This window comes from Crocodylus siamensis, chromosome 9 (assembly GCF_052110815.1).
Source record: "Crocodylus siamensis isolate JL-2025a chromosome 9, ASM5211081v1, whole genome shotgun sequence".
NCBI classification, from domain to species: domain Eukaryota; kingdom Metazoa; phylum Chordata; order Crocodylia; family Crocodylidae; genus Crocodylus; species Crocodylus siamensis.
In genome coordinates, this window is record NC_143403.1 from 34,715,913 (window position 1) to 34,727,297 (window position 11,385).

Sequence of the window (11,385 nt, forward strand, 5' to 3'; positions counted from 1 at the left end):
ACAAAGACTGTATTGTGTTATCAACTGCTCCTCAAAACAGATGGGCTTCATTAAAAAGGGCAGCGGTTTTCTATTACTGCATTTAAGTGATGTACATTAATCTTAAGGCTGGGAAGGGTGCTAATTCAAAGCGGTTTAGATACTTTCAGCAACATAGCAGAGTGCTGTAAGCTTTATAAAATAAAATAATTTAAAAAGCCAGTATCACTTCAGTTTAAAACTTAATAGCTATTAAGAACCTCTCAAAGTCAATTTAAACACTATACAGAGTAAACTTTAGGAGCACAGAATACTTTTGTTCTTTCCACTAAATAAAAAGTAGTTTCCAAAAACTGCAGTGCCAGGTTCTCAGTTGATGTAAATTCTCATGGCACCATTGGCTTTAATGGAGATGTGACAATTCACCCAGTCTTAGGATTTGGCCCATAGTCTTTCTCCTCTTTGAACAGCAACTCTTGTCCATTAAAGGAAAGAAATAAGGACACCCTGCCTTCTGCTTTCACATGTCAGGTCTGTGGACTGTTGGAGTGTCTCACCTTATTTTTATCTCCAGTTTGTTACATTTGACACAAGGTTGGCCTCAATTATAGTTCCAGGGAATAGAAGACTTTTCAATGTTTCTCAGCTCTGGACAGGAGCAGGTCTAAGGAAAGGGAATTTTTTAGGTCTCAGATTGCACATATATTGTGATAAAATAAACACCATGCAGCTAATGTTAAGTTCAGTGCACAGATGTGGTGTTTGACGCATGGAACACAGCTGAAGAGTTTTCTGGAGGGCATAAATCTATCGTCCTAGCTCCTGAGAACTGTAATGCTGTAATACAGCACTTAGTACTAATACAGTATTTGGGAGCTATATGTGTAAAAACATGTTATTAATGGATCAGGTCTTCAGTTGTCACAAATCAGCAGAACTCAATTGACTTCTGAGGATCTGGCCAAATATTCTATGATGGTAGGGAAGGGGACAACTAGAGCAGCAGCTCTGTACACCACCTTTATAGGGAGAGGCACAGAAGCAGCTACCACTGCAGTGGTGGCTAACTATGTTGCCACAGCAAGAACGGCAGAAGTGGTGCTGTATATCAGTAGGTGCCCCAGATGCCTGCTCTTGCCCTGCTATGCCTCTGTCCCACAGTTGGAGGAAAAGTAAGCTCTAAAAAAAGGGTAAATTCACCTGAAAGCTCTGGAAGAGGAGAGATATAGAACTATTTGTTTTCACTTGAAATACTTATCATGTATAAGTTTATTAAATCCAATCAGCCCAAGGACAGCTGTATTCTGGTTATTACTCTGGCATCAGACATTTTTCCTGGAACAACTATAAAAATTCAGTGTAAATTAGAAAAGTCTTCCTCTCTAAATTAAAACACATTGAAGGTGGTCTAAGTTGCCATGCTTAAATAAATTTTTACATGAAAAAAATCATGCATGTGTACATGGTGATGCCATTGTATTAGACAAATGATTTCTCATCACTTTTTGTCGTGTGTACATGGCCCCGTGGTTGTTGGCAACCTTGTAAACCCTCTGTTTAACCATCAAATTAGGGGAGTGTCAGAGAATGGGATGACTTGTTGCTTTGCAAAATTCGTCTATTGATTTGCTGGTGCTGTAATGACTTCATGATGAGGCAGCATACCTGGACTTTGTTTCTAATTATTTATGACCAAGACTCTTGGGGCTCCACTTTCCTCACATGAGTTATTGGCTCCTGCCGGCCAGTTTATAAGTACCTTGAAACAATTTTGTCTCTTCAAAATTTAAATGATGTCTGGGCTTGTTTAGTTAATTAAGATTGGAGCCATTTTAGCCATTCCAAATGTCTCAGCTAAATTTTAAGCTGACTAGGATTTTGTAATTCTGACCCTGCCTCGCTCATTGCCAACAACCCCCCTCCCTCCTACCAAGCAGTATCATGCAATCCACTTCATATTGCAGTATCTCCCAGGAAGTGATTTTTGAGTCCATTTAAGTAGGGTTGGATGTTTTATTGATCAGATGGGATTAAAACCTACACAATTTGCAAAGCTCTTTGTAATGAGCCAAAACAGTGCAATCAAAGCCATGTTAAAAATTTTGAACATTTTTAAAGCAGTTGCATCTGGGAAAAAATTATACAGGGGTACATTCAAAAGGTTTGCTCTCTTCTTAATATGTCTACTGGGTTGACAAATACTAACCTAGATATCAGTGGGTGCATCTGAACCATGATGATGATGCTACTGTGCAGTAGCAATGAGCTATGCATAAGCAGGTAATAAATGTATTTGCACAGTAGACTAATTTATTATGCAGTAAGTGCCTGCACGTGTAATGTTTTACTGCACAGTAGATTAGTCTACTGTGTACCAAAACCCCCAGTTTTTCTTTATATATATATATGATAGATATGCATTCCCTTCCCCAACTATTTCTGACTTTTCTTTCTCTCCCTCTCTATTCCCTATAGACAAGCATAAGTAAGCTCAGACTTAGGATAAGTTTTAACATTTTTATTTTCGTAGCAAGTTTTTGGTTTTGGATAGCCACTATTTTATATTGTATAATTATTAGGTTTGTATTGATTTTTACTGTTGTATATTGTATTATTATCATTTTCATATTGATTTATATTGTTTCATGTTGATATTGTCTGGTTTAGGCCTGTGTTTGTAAGTGAACCAAAGTAATGTCAAGTTTCCATTTTGTATGTCAGGCCTCCATCTTGTGTCCTCTGCCTGGGCATCCCCTGTATTGTAACTGTGTGACTCATGTACCCCTCCCATGTAAATTGGTTCCCAGTTAAATGGGCGTGATTGGGAATGATTGAAATACAGTGGTAGCAGGCCTCTACTGAATGGTCTGTAATGACTAGGCCATCACCTTGCATTGATTCATCCAGGAACCACGGAGCTCACCCAGGAACAGAGACAAGAACCCAGCATTTGAAAGACAAAAGACCCTGCAGAACCAGCAACTCTACCATTGTACCCCACCATTATAGACACCTGAAACTGCACATCCCTGCATGGAGCACACATGCTCAGTACGCTAGGGGCTGACCCTTACCTGGGCATGCCTCCTGTCACTACAGTAACACAAGGTCTGCCCCTATAAAAAGGGGCAGTCAAGACAGACCCAGTGGAAGCACCATTTCCATCTATACCAGACCACCTTCACATCACCTATCCACCCCAGAATCCCTGATGGTGACCCCCTCTGGACAACACCAAGCTGAAGGAGACCCCAACTGGCCATTGAGGATCAACTTCCAGCCTGGGATAGGTAGATATTAACTGCATACCCCCTCCTACAATTTGGACTCTCTCTCTCTCTCTCTCCCCTCCTGGACTTCAGTGGACTTCAGCCCTTGCACCAAGCCACTCTAACCCCTGCTGCCATTGTGTGTGTGTGTGGGTGGGTAGGTGCAAGGGAACCAATAAGACATTGTGTCACCACCTCCCCTGTTCAATAAAACCACTGTCATTTGCAATCCCGAATCTGGTCATGTTTTACTGAATCCCAGTCCCTTCTCTATCTTAAATTCTAGCCTCGTTCTCTCTCTCTCTCTCAGCTTCAGCCCCACCTCTGCTAGTTTCCCGATCTCCTCCCAATTCTGTCTCCCCCTTTCTGCTACCTCTCAGCCTCTCCTTGCTTTCCTGCTGTCCCTGCTGCCTTTCAGCCTCCCGTGCCATCTTCTGTCTTTTCCCTGTGACTTTCTGCTGCCTTTTTCTGCTTTTCTGCTTCCCTGCCACCTTTCAGTCTCTCCTGCTGCTTTTCCTGTGATTTTCTCCTGTCCTTCTCTCTGTTTTCAGGCTTCCCCCTCACCTTCTGTAGTCCTCCCCACTGCCCCCGACAGCTTCCCAGCTCCTCGTGGCTGTCCTGCAGTTTTCTCCAGCAGCTGGAGCCTTTCTCCAGCTCCCAGCACCTACTGTCACTCCCTGCATCTTCTCTAGGTGTGCCAGAGCCATCCTCTGGCTCCCCACACCCAGAGCCCCAGAGGAGTGCCACTAGTATGGTTAGGGGCTTACAGGACAAGCCCTGTAAGGAGAGACTAGGGATCTGGATCTCTTCAGCCTCCACAAGAGGAGGCTGAGAGGTGATCTTGTGGCCACTTACAAATTCATTACAGGGACACAGCAAGGGATCGGAAAGGCTCTGTTCACCAGGGCACCTCTTGAGGTAACAAAGAACAATGGTCACAAACTGACAGACAGCAGATTTAGGCTAGATATCAGGAAAAACTTTTTCACAGTAAAGGTGGCCAAAATTTGGAATGGGCTTCCAAGGGAGGTGGTGCTGTCCCCTACCTTGGGGGTCTTTAACAGAAGGCTGGATGGGCATCTGGCTGGAGTCATCTGACCCCAGCACTCTTTCCTGCACACATAGCTGTGTTGATCAGGTAGAATTCCTTCCCTTGTGTCAGATGGAAGGCAGGGAAGCAAAAAAAACTTCCTTGTTGTCTTACAATGAAGTTTAAAATCCAAAATCGGCTAAAATTCAGCATCTTCCTGACTTTGATCCTGAAAGCTTGCAGAAAAGGATAATTCTCTTGCCATTTTCCAGTTGGTCTAATAAAAGGTATCATTTTGGAACCAAGAGTTCTAGTTTGTAGTATGTCTTTTTGTCTCAGATCAACACGGCTACCAAGTATACTCCTAAACTTATGAAGATTTCACTGGAAGTGGAAAGTGATTGGTTCCTCACAGAATCAGACCTTTGAGGAATTTACAAGTGGTCCAATACATGATGCAAGTGAGGACATTAGAGCAAGGATCAGGCCTTTCTTTTTATAGGCTTTCTAGGCTGTTTCAAGCCCTGCTGGGTTGGAGGCTGTTTCAAGCTGCAGTTGGGTGGACAGTGGCTCAAGGCCAAAATGGCAGGTATCTTCAGAAGTCCAAGGAGAAGCTCCCCTTGCTCTGACATTTACTCACTTATTACGCAGTGGATACATTTACATTCAAATGAAAACCAAAAATAGCACCTGATGCAACCAAGATAGAGATGCAGGCACTAGGGCAGGAGGTTTTTTTGCAGAATATGCCTGTGTGAGGGTCAAGGAGCCAGCACACCCCAGGACCCCGGGATTGGAAAGCCCAGCGCCGACTGCCCACTCACCCCTCTGGGAGAAGTGGCTGGCGAGATCGGAGACTGGTGGGGCGGAAGGAGTGGTGGCCGCTGCCCGGCGGAAGCCCTGGGAGGCGGAGCATTCACCCACTCCTTACAGGTGGGAAGAAAAGCCAGCAGATTTAAAAACCGGCCCGGACTCCAGGAGCGACGGACCGGAAGTGCCGGTGCAGGAGAAGACGGCCGGCTGGGATTCAACAGGAGGGAGGCTGTCCGGTTCACAATGGCCCCGAACGTTCTGGGGCAGCGGTAAGGCCCCAGAAGGGGCAAGGCGACGGGGGCTCTAGCCCCGAGCAGCAGAGAGACTGTGGGGGGGGGGTCGGTGGACCTGACTCGACGGGCTAGAGTGAGAGCCCGCGGACCCATTAAGGCGGTGGGTGAGACCCAGCCCATCCAGACTCGGAAGGTACCTCCAGCAGGAGAGAGGAGGCCTCCCGGGTAGATGTAGAAAGAGCCTGGTGGCAGAGACTGGTAGGGGCTCAAACGGACTGGCGGACCAGTGGCCACCAAAATCTGGTTCTCGTTAGGACATTCTTGAGGACTCCCCCCAGACGGGGAGGCTTTGGGGCTCACGGAGCTTGGACATAGGCTCATGCCCCTTTCAGTTGAAGAATTGTGGGCACGGAGAGACTGGGTACCAACTGACCCGGAGGCCTGGGCGAGGGTGTAGGGGAGGAAGGAGCCCTCAAGGACCACCCCTCTGGGGAGGACAGTACGGAGATTGGCAGTCTTGACCTCAGCAGGGCGAACACCGGGGGGAATTCACTGAACATATTTAATCATCAAAGTCGTGGCAGGCAGTCCCGGTGTACGCCGCCTGAAGACCAGCCCATTTGCCAGTGGGACGGAATGGCGTTGAGGCGAGAGGAGACGGTCCCATAAGTGGAGACGTTCAAGCGGTGCTTTCACAATGCCCCAATGGCATTTTTACTTTAACTGGGATGCACAGTCATGCCCCATCTTTGGATGCCAAGTGAACTCCAGGAAGATTTGGGTGCGGTGAGCACTCCTTGCTGAGAACCAACCACCTACAGCAGTTGGTGCAGATATGAACTAGGAACATATTGGTTTTTTTTCCATGCCCCTCTGCAGAATCTAGTAGTGTCAGCTCTGTAGTGTCCTTGTGTTTCCTGAATATAAGAAGCACTGAAGGGGAGGGTGGTTCCTTACATCCTGCTCTCTTTCTTGAGCCTTCCATTGGCACAGTCTGCTCTGTAAGCCCCAGTTCTACACAGGACTCTTCCCCCATGAGCAGTTACACCAGTGCAGAGCTCTAATGATTCCAGTGGGACTCTATGCAGTCATCAGGTCACATAGGCCAGATTTCTTTGCAGTCTTAGGGAATGGCAGAGCTTCCTCTTGCATCTTGGCACTACTCACAATTAGCACCATGCAACTCTATCAGTTAGGGAAAAGTTAACAGGAGTTAGCTCATCAGTGCTACAAAACAGGAGCACTGTGATGGTTTCATCTTTTCCTGAAGCTCTAAACAGAGTTCTTGAACTGTAAAGAAGCTAGATCTTGCCTAGGAGTTGCATATAATAAAATGAAATGAAAAATTAATGATTTATGAGGCTGAGTGTGCGAAATTATCTGATCAAATAGCCTCAGCAATGAGTCACTCACTGCTTGTTATCTTCCTCTTTTGACTTTTGGAATACTGGACAGAAGTAACATTTAAAGGCAAGTTTCTCAGAGAAATGCAGAGGTAAGCAAAAATCATTATCTTGGCTGTGCTCACAGGAAGTTTAAAGTGTATATTTTTATATCTAGTTGACACAATATCTAGTTATTTTTCCCCATGAATTGGAGTAAATGGGTCATGCAATAGCTATGAGTAGGAAGTGACCCAGATTGAATACCTTAATTTTTATGAGTCACCAGGCCATCACTGGATGTTTAGTCCCTGCTTTTCCACTAGAGCTGGACTTGCAAACATCCTCCACAGATAGATTCTCTCATATGGCATTTGCTGTTTACAACAAAGTGAAGGTCAGCCAGAACCCTGGATTCAACCTTCAATTATCCTCCCAGGAAACTTTTATATGACTACGGCCAATCCTCTGCTGGTACAAATCAGAGTCACCCCCTCACTGAGGATCAGGCTTGTTCTTTTTTTTCCATGCAACTCCATGTTTCTCATGGCTACAGCTTTAGTGCTAAAATGCAGAAGCATATATTTGTAACAGGTTACAAATTCTACAAGCCTGAGCTGAGCCTTATTGAAGAAGACCCTGCACTGAGTCTTCTGTATCTGATTCTTTCTACTGCAGTGCAGGTTGGGGGAAATGAGCTGAATTTCTTTACTAATTTCAAACAAATTTTCATTACAAATAAAGGACAATTTGCTCAAATTCATGGGTTATGTCCCAATTTACTGTATTTTTCTACAGTTCAGTGAAGGCATTGAATAGCAATAAAACCTCTATATTTCTAAGGAGGAAAACTGAGCTGGAAGACATAGGCTTGTTTTGGACAGTGGGTGGTGCTGCATGCCACAAAACATTTTGGCTCTGGGAGTTTGGACTAAAAGATCCCAGAGATAAGTATGGTTATAATCAGAGCTAAAAAGATACTGGAAATTATATGTACTGCTCAATGTCCTATGGTGCATGGGGAAGCGTCTGGAAGCCTGGACTCTGGGGTTTTGTACAGCAGAATGAGTTCCAGCACCTTGGGTTCTTCACCGTTAATTTGCTTGCGATATCTTTTTGCATCCCTGCCTGGAGGAAGTTGATAAAATACTTTTACTCACAGCTATCTACACACAAACACTGCTATATATAGATGCCTATGAAATGAATAAAAAAGTGAGAGCAGCAGAAAGAAGTGTGGAGTATTTTCACACATGCAGCATGCTGCTCTCACTCTATCACCTCCTTTCACAAGCTATTTCAGATACAGGTTTCCCTCGCTTTATGCAGGTTCTGTATGTGAATTCGCTCTTATGCAATAACCCTTTCTATACCAAAAATTCATTATATGCGAGGTAAATTTACTTTGATGCATTCAGTGTGGTGAAAGCCCACAGTCAGCTGCTTTGTGTGGTGCATTGTGGGAGCGATGCGCATCAAAATATAGTCTCCTGTGTGGATCCGTGCTCCTCACTCGTTGTCTGCGACACGTTTCTGTAGTTGCCACCCCCATTATGATAGTGCCCTGTGCTTGTGTGTACTGTCTGCTGTACATGAGTACCAAAATTGTCTTGCAAAAGTGGTAGAAATGGGTCTGGGGGTCAGTACAGTCGAGGTCTTGGAACATATTTGTTCCATTGTAAAGTTCATTCCCTTTATGCAAATTCGAGTTATGAGCTGTTTTCCAGGAATGCATGTACAGCATAAATGGAAGGAAACCTGTATATTGATTGCAAAAAAGTCCACCAAAATGTAACACTTGGATAGCTAGTTAACATTTCTCCTTTCTTCTCTGGGAAGACACCTCATAGTTTGTTTTCCTCATCTCTCATAGGTTCCTCTTTTCCTGACTCAGAGAATTTCTGCTGAATGGGCACTGTATGGCTGTTGAGTCACCCTTCATGTCAAGTTAGAAAAACAGATAGAACCTGGTGCCTGGGTAAAACAGGAGACTGGCAGCATGAATTCCCCTGCAATTTCCCCACAAGATATTCAGCATGCCTGGAAGGAATGGAAAACTGAACAGCCTGAGATCTCCCTTTTGCCTATGCCCTATTCCTGCTTCCTCCATGCTTGCCAGCTGATTCCTTGGCCATTTAATACAATAATATAATGGCAGCAAATTAAATTAATTTTAGTTTATTAAGGGAAGAAAATAATGTTGCTTACTCCAAATGAATCCAGATTTTTTTTAGACTCATGAGCTTGGCCAAATCATTTGATTCAAATCAATGGAACAGTGCTTTTGGGTTGACAGGTGTTGCCAAAGAGTTGGAAGAAATCTGCCCTTCCCCCTCACCAATCCCCAGTCTCAAGGACCTGTGGGTGGTAGATGCAGATCACCCAGGATCTGGTTGGACTCTGCTTTAGCTCTTATACTGTGCATCAGCTTGGCATTACTGCTTATTCTGGATCTGGTGAGAGGTTCCTAAGTAACTTGGTATTTATTATGTATATTGTAGTAATGCATATAGACTAGGCTAGGCCCTTACTGTACTGTCCATACTCCAAGGAACTTATAATCTTAAAGTGTATCTAAGGTATACATGTGGCCTCCTTTACCCTAGTTTCTCAGCCTCTAGCAATCTTTATTGTTTTTATGAGTGCAGTTCTCCTTGTGAAGTAGGGCAGTGCTATTATCCCCATTTTACAGATGGGAAAGAGAGGCACGGAGGCATGAAGGGCTGAGGACTTGGTGTGTATATATGCATGACTAGTGCTCACTAAAATCAGTGAAAGTTAGTTGTGTAAATGCCTTTAAAAAACTGGCCTTGTGTGACAACCAAAGGTCTAACAGGAAGTTTGTAGCAGAACAAAGAACTGAGCTTATGTCTCTTTCCTAGCTGAGACTCTAACCACTGGGCTATCTTCCTCTCTCTCATGCCACATCTGTTCCATCTGGTCAGACAATCTTCTCCTCACTGCTACAATCCATTTCTCTAACCTAATAGATGACACTCTCACAGTTACTATGCCACTTACCCCCCTTTTTGACATACCCCTGATACTTCAGGAGAAGACCACCTTTTGCTAACAGTCTGAGGGCCAAGAGCTTAGGTCATGGGGCTCACTATTGGAAGGAGTCACTTAGTTAAGGTGCATGTGTGTGGGCAGGAGGGAGGGTTATCCTAAGGCAGTGGTGTCCAACTTTTTAAAGCAGGAGATCACCTTTGGCATTTAACAGCAACCCGAGATCTACCATGTGCTACCACCATGCCCCCTCCCCCACACCCAGCAGGTAAGTCTATGGAGAGGGAAGGGGGGGCAGATCAAAGCAGAGGGAGAAAAAATTATCTGGGGGCGTGCCTCCACAACAGGTAAGTCCCTGCCCGGCCACAGCCCAACTTACCCCTGCTCTTGCCTCTGAGGCACTGTCCCTCACCACAGGGTCCTTGATCTAGCCCTCGCCCCTTCCCTCCCCCACGGACTGACCTGCTGGGCTGGGGCATATGCGTGCAGGCATGCAAGCACTCAGCCCCCCACCCCAGCCTTGGATCAACTCCAAGAGGCTCGGAGATCTACCTCAAGAGGCTCTGAAATTTACTGGAGGCTCGAGATCCACTGGTTGGTGACCACTGTCCTAAGGGATTAATTTTCTTTGTTTCACTGCATTTTCGTTATACTTTGAGGACTTCATTATTATGCTTTACCAAAGGAAGCAAAGATATCAGCATCACTTGGCAATACTGCCATCATTAAACAGTCCTCTTTAACAGACAGCCTAGAATCCCTAAGCTGAAGCAGAAATGTCACAAGACACAGACATAGATATCAGTGCCTAAGAGTGGCAGCCACTGGCACTGCAGGCATAAATACCTGAATTTGGACTCCCATAGGCTCCCAGAGAACCATTTGATAGAAACTACTGACCTGGGTTGAATCTGAATAGGGAATAGAGGTGAAAGGCTCCACATGCTATTACCAACCCCCTGAGTCATCTTGTACCTGGCCTGCTTACTATTTAAAAGTACATTAAATCTGGTAAGAGCTTTGGGAAACCGGGGCATGAATTACTGTGGAAGACTAATTATTTCCCAGCAAGATAAAGCTAAAGAGGCTCTTTGCTTATTAAACAGAAGTCACAGTCTAAATTCATTCAAATGACTGATTTCTGGGGTAGAAATCATGCAAAATTATGTTGCCAATGACATGCACTGAAGAAGAACAGGACTTGGTTTATGTTGACCCTATTAGAGTTAAAAAGCCATGAAAGTTATAAATAGAAATAAAACACAAATGAAAACAGCAGAACTCCTATTGCCAAGCTAAAATAAAATGTTGGAGAAGCCTCTGAAGAATCAATTCTGGTTAGCATGCAAAACAAAAGCAGGGCTTCTGGAGAGATTGTCAGGTTCTCCCTAGCTTCGTTTTGGACTTGCTAGAAGAAAAACAACTTTCTCGATGGTGTTTCTATATCCCATAACTGACAAAATTGTAGATGCAAGTAAAAGGACTAGAAATAAAACAATAGGAAGGAAGAATGATAATATGAAGAAACTTACCTGAACTTCCTTATTCATTCCCACTCTGCATGGGAAGAATATATAGTTGGACTAGTTAGTTCTTCCTAACCCTTTCAGTCACTGCTACTAAAGGATATAGAATGATTCTAGCTCTGATTTTACATGGTGTAAATATAG

General features: G+C 44.4%; 1 long non-coding RNA gene across 1 annotated transcript; it reads left to right on the plus strand.

Annotated features, from left to right (window-relative positions):
- The first annotated feature begins 5,281 nt into the window (after nt 1-5,281).
- On the plus strand, nt 5,282-8,891 carry LOC149857309 (uncharacterized). The gene is made up of 2 exons (XR_016444261.1): nt 5,282-6,819; nt 8,580-8,891. It is a non-coding gene; the product is annotated as an uncharacterized LOC149857309 (long non-coding RNA).
- The last annotated feature ends 2,494 nt before the right edge of the window (nt 8,892-11,385 follow it).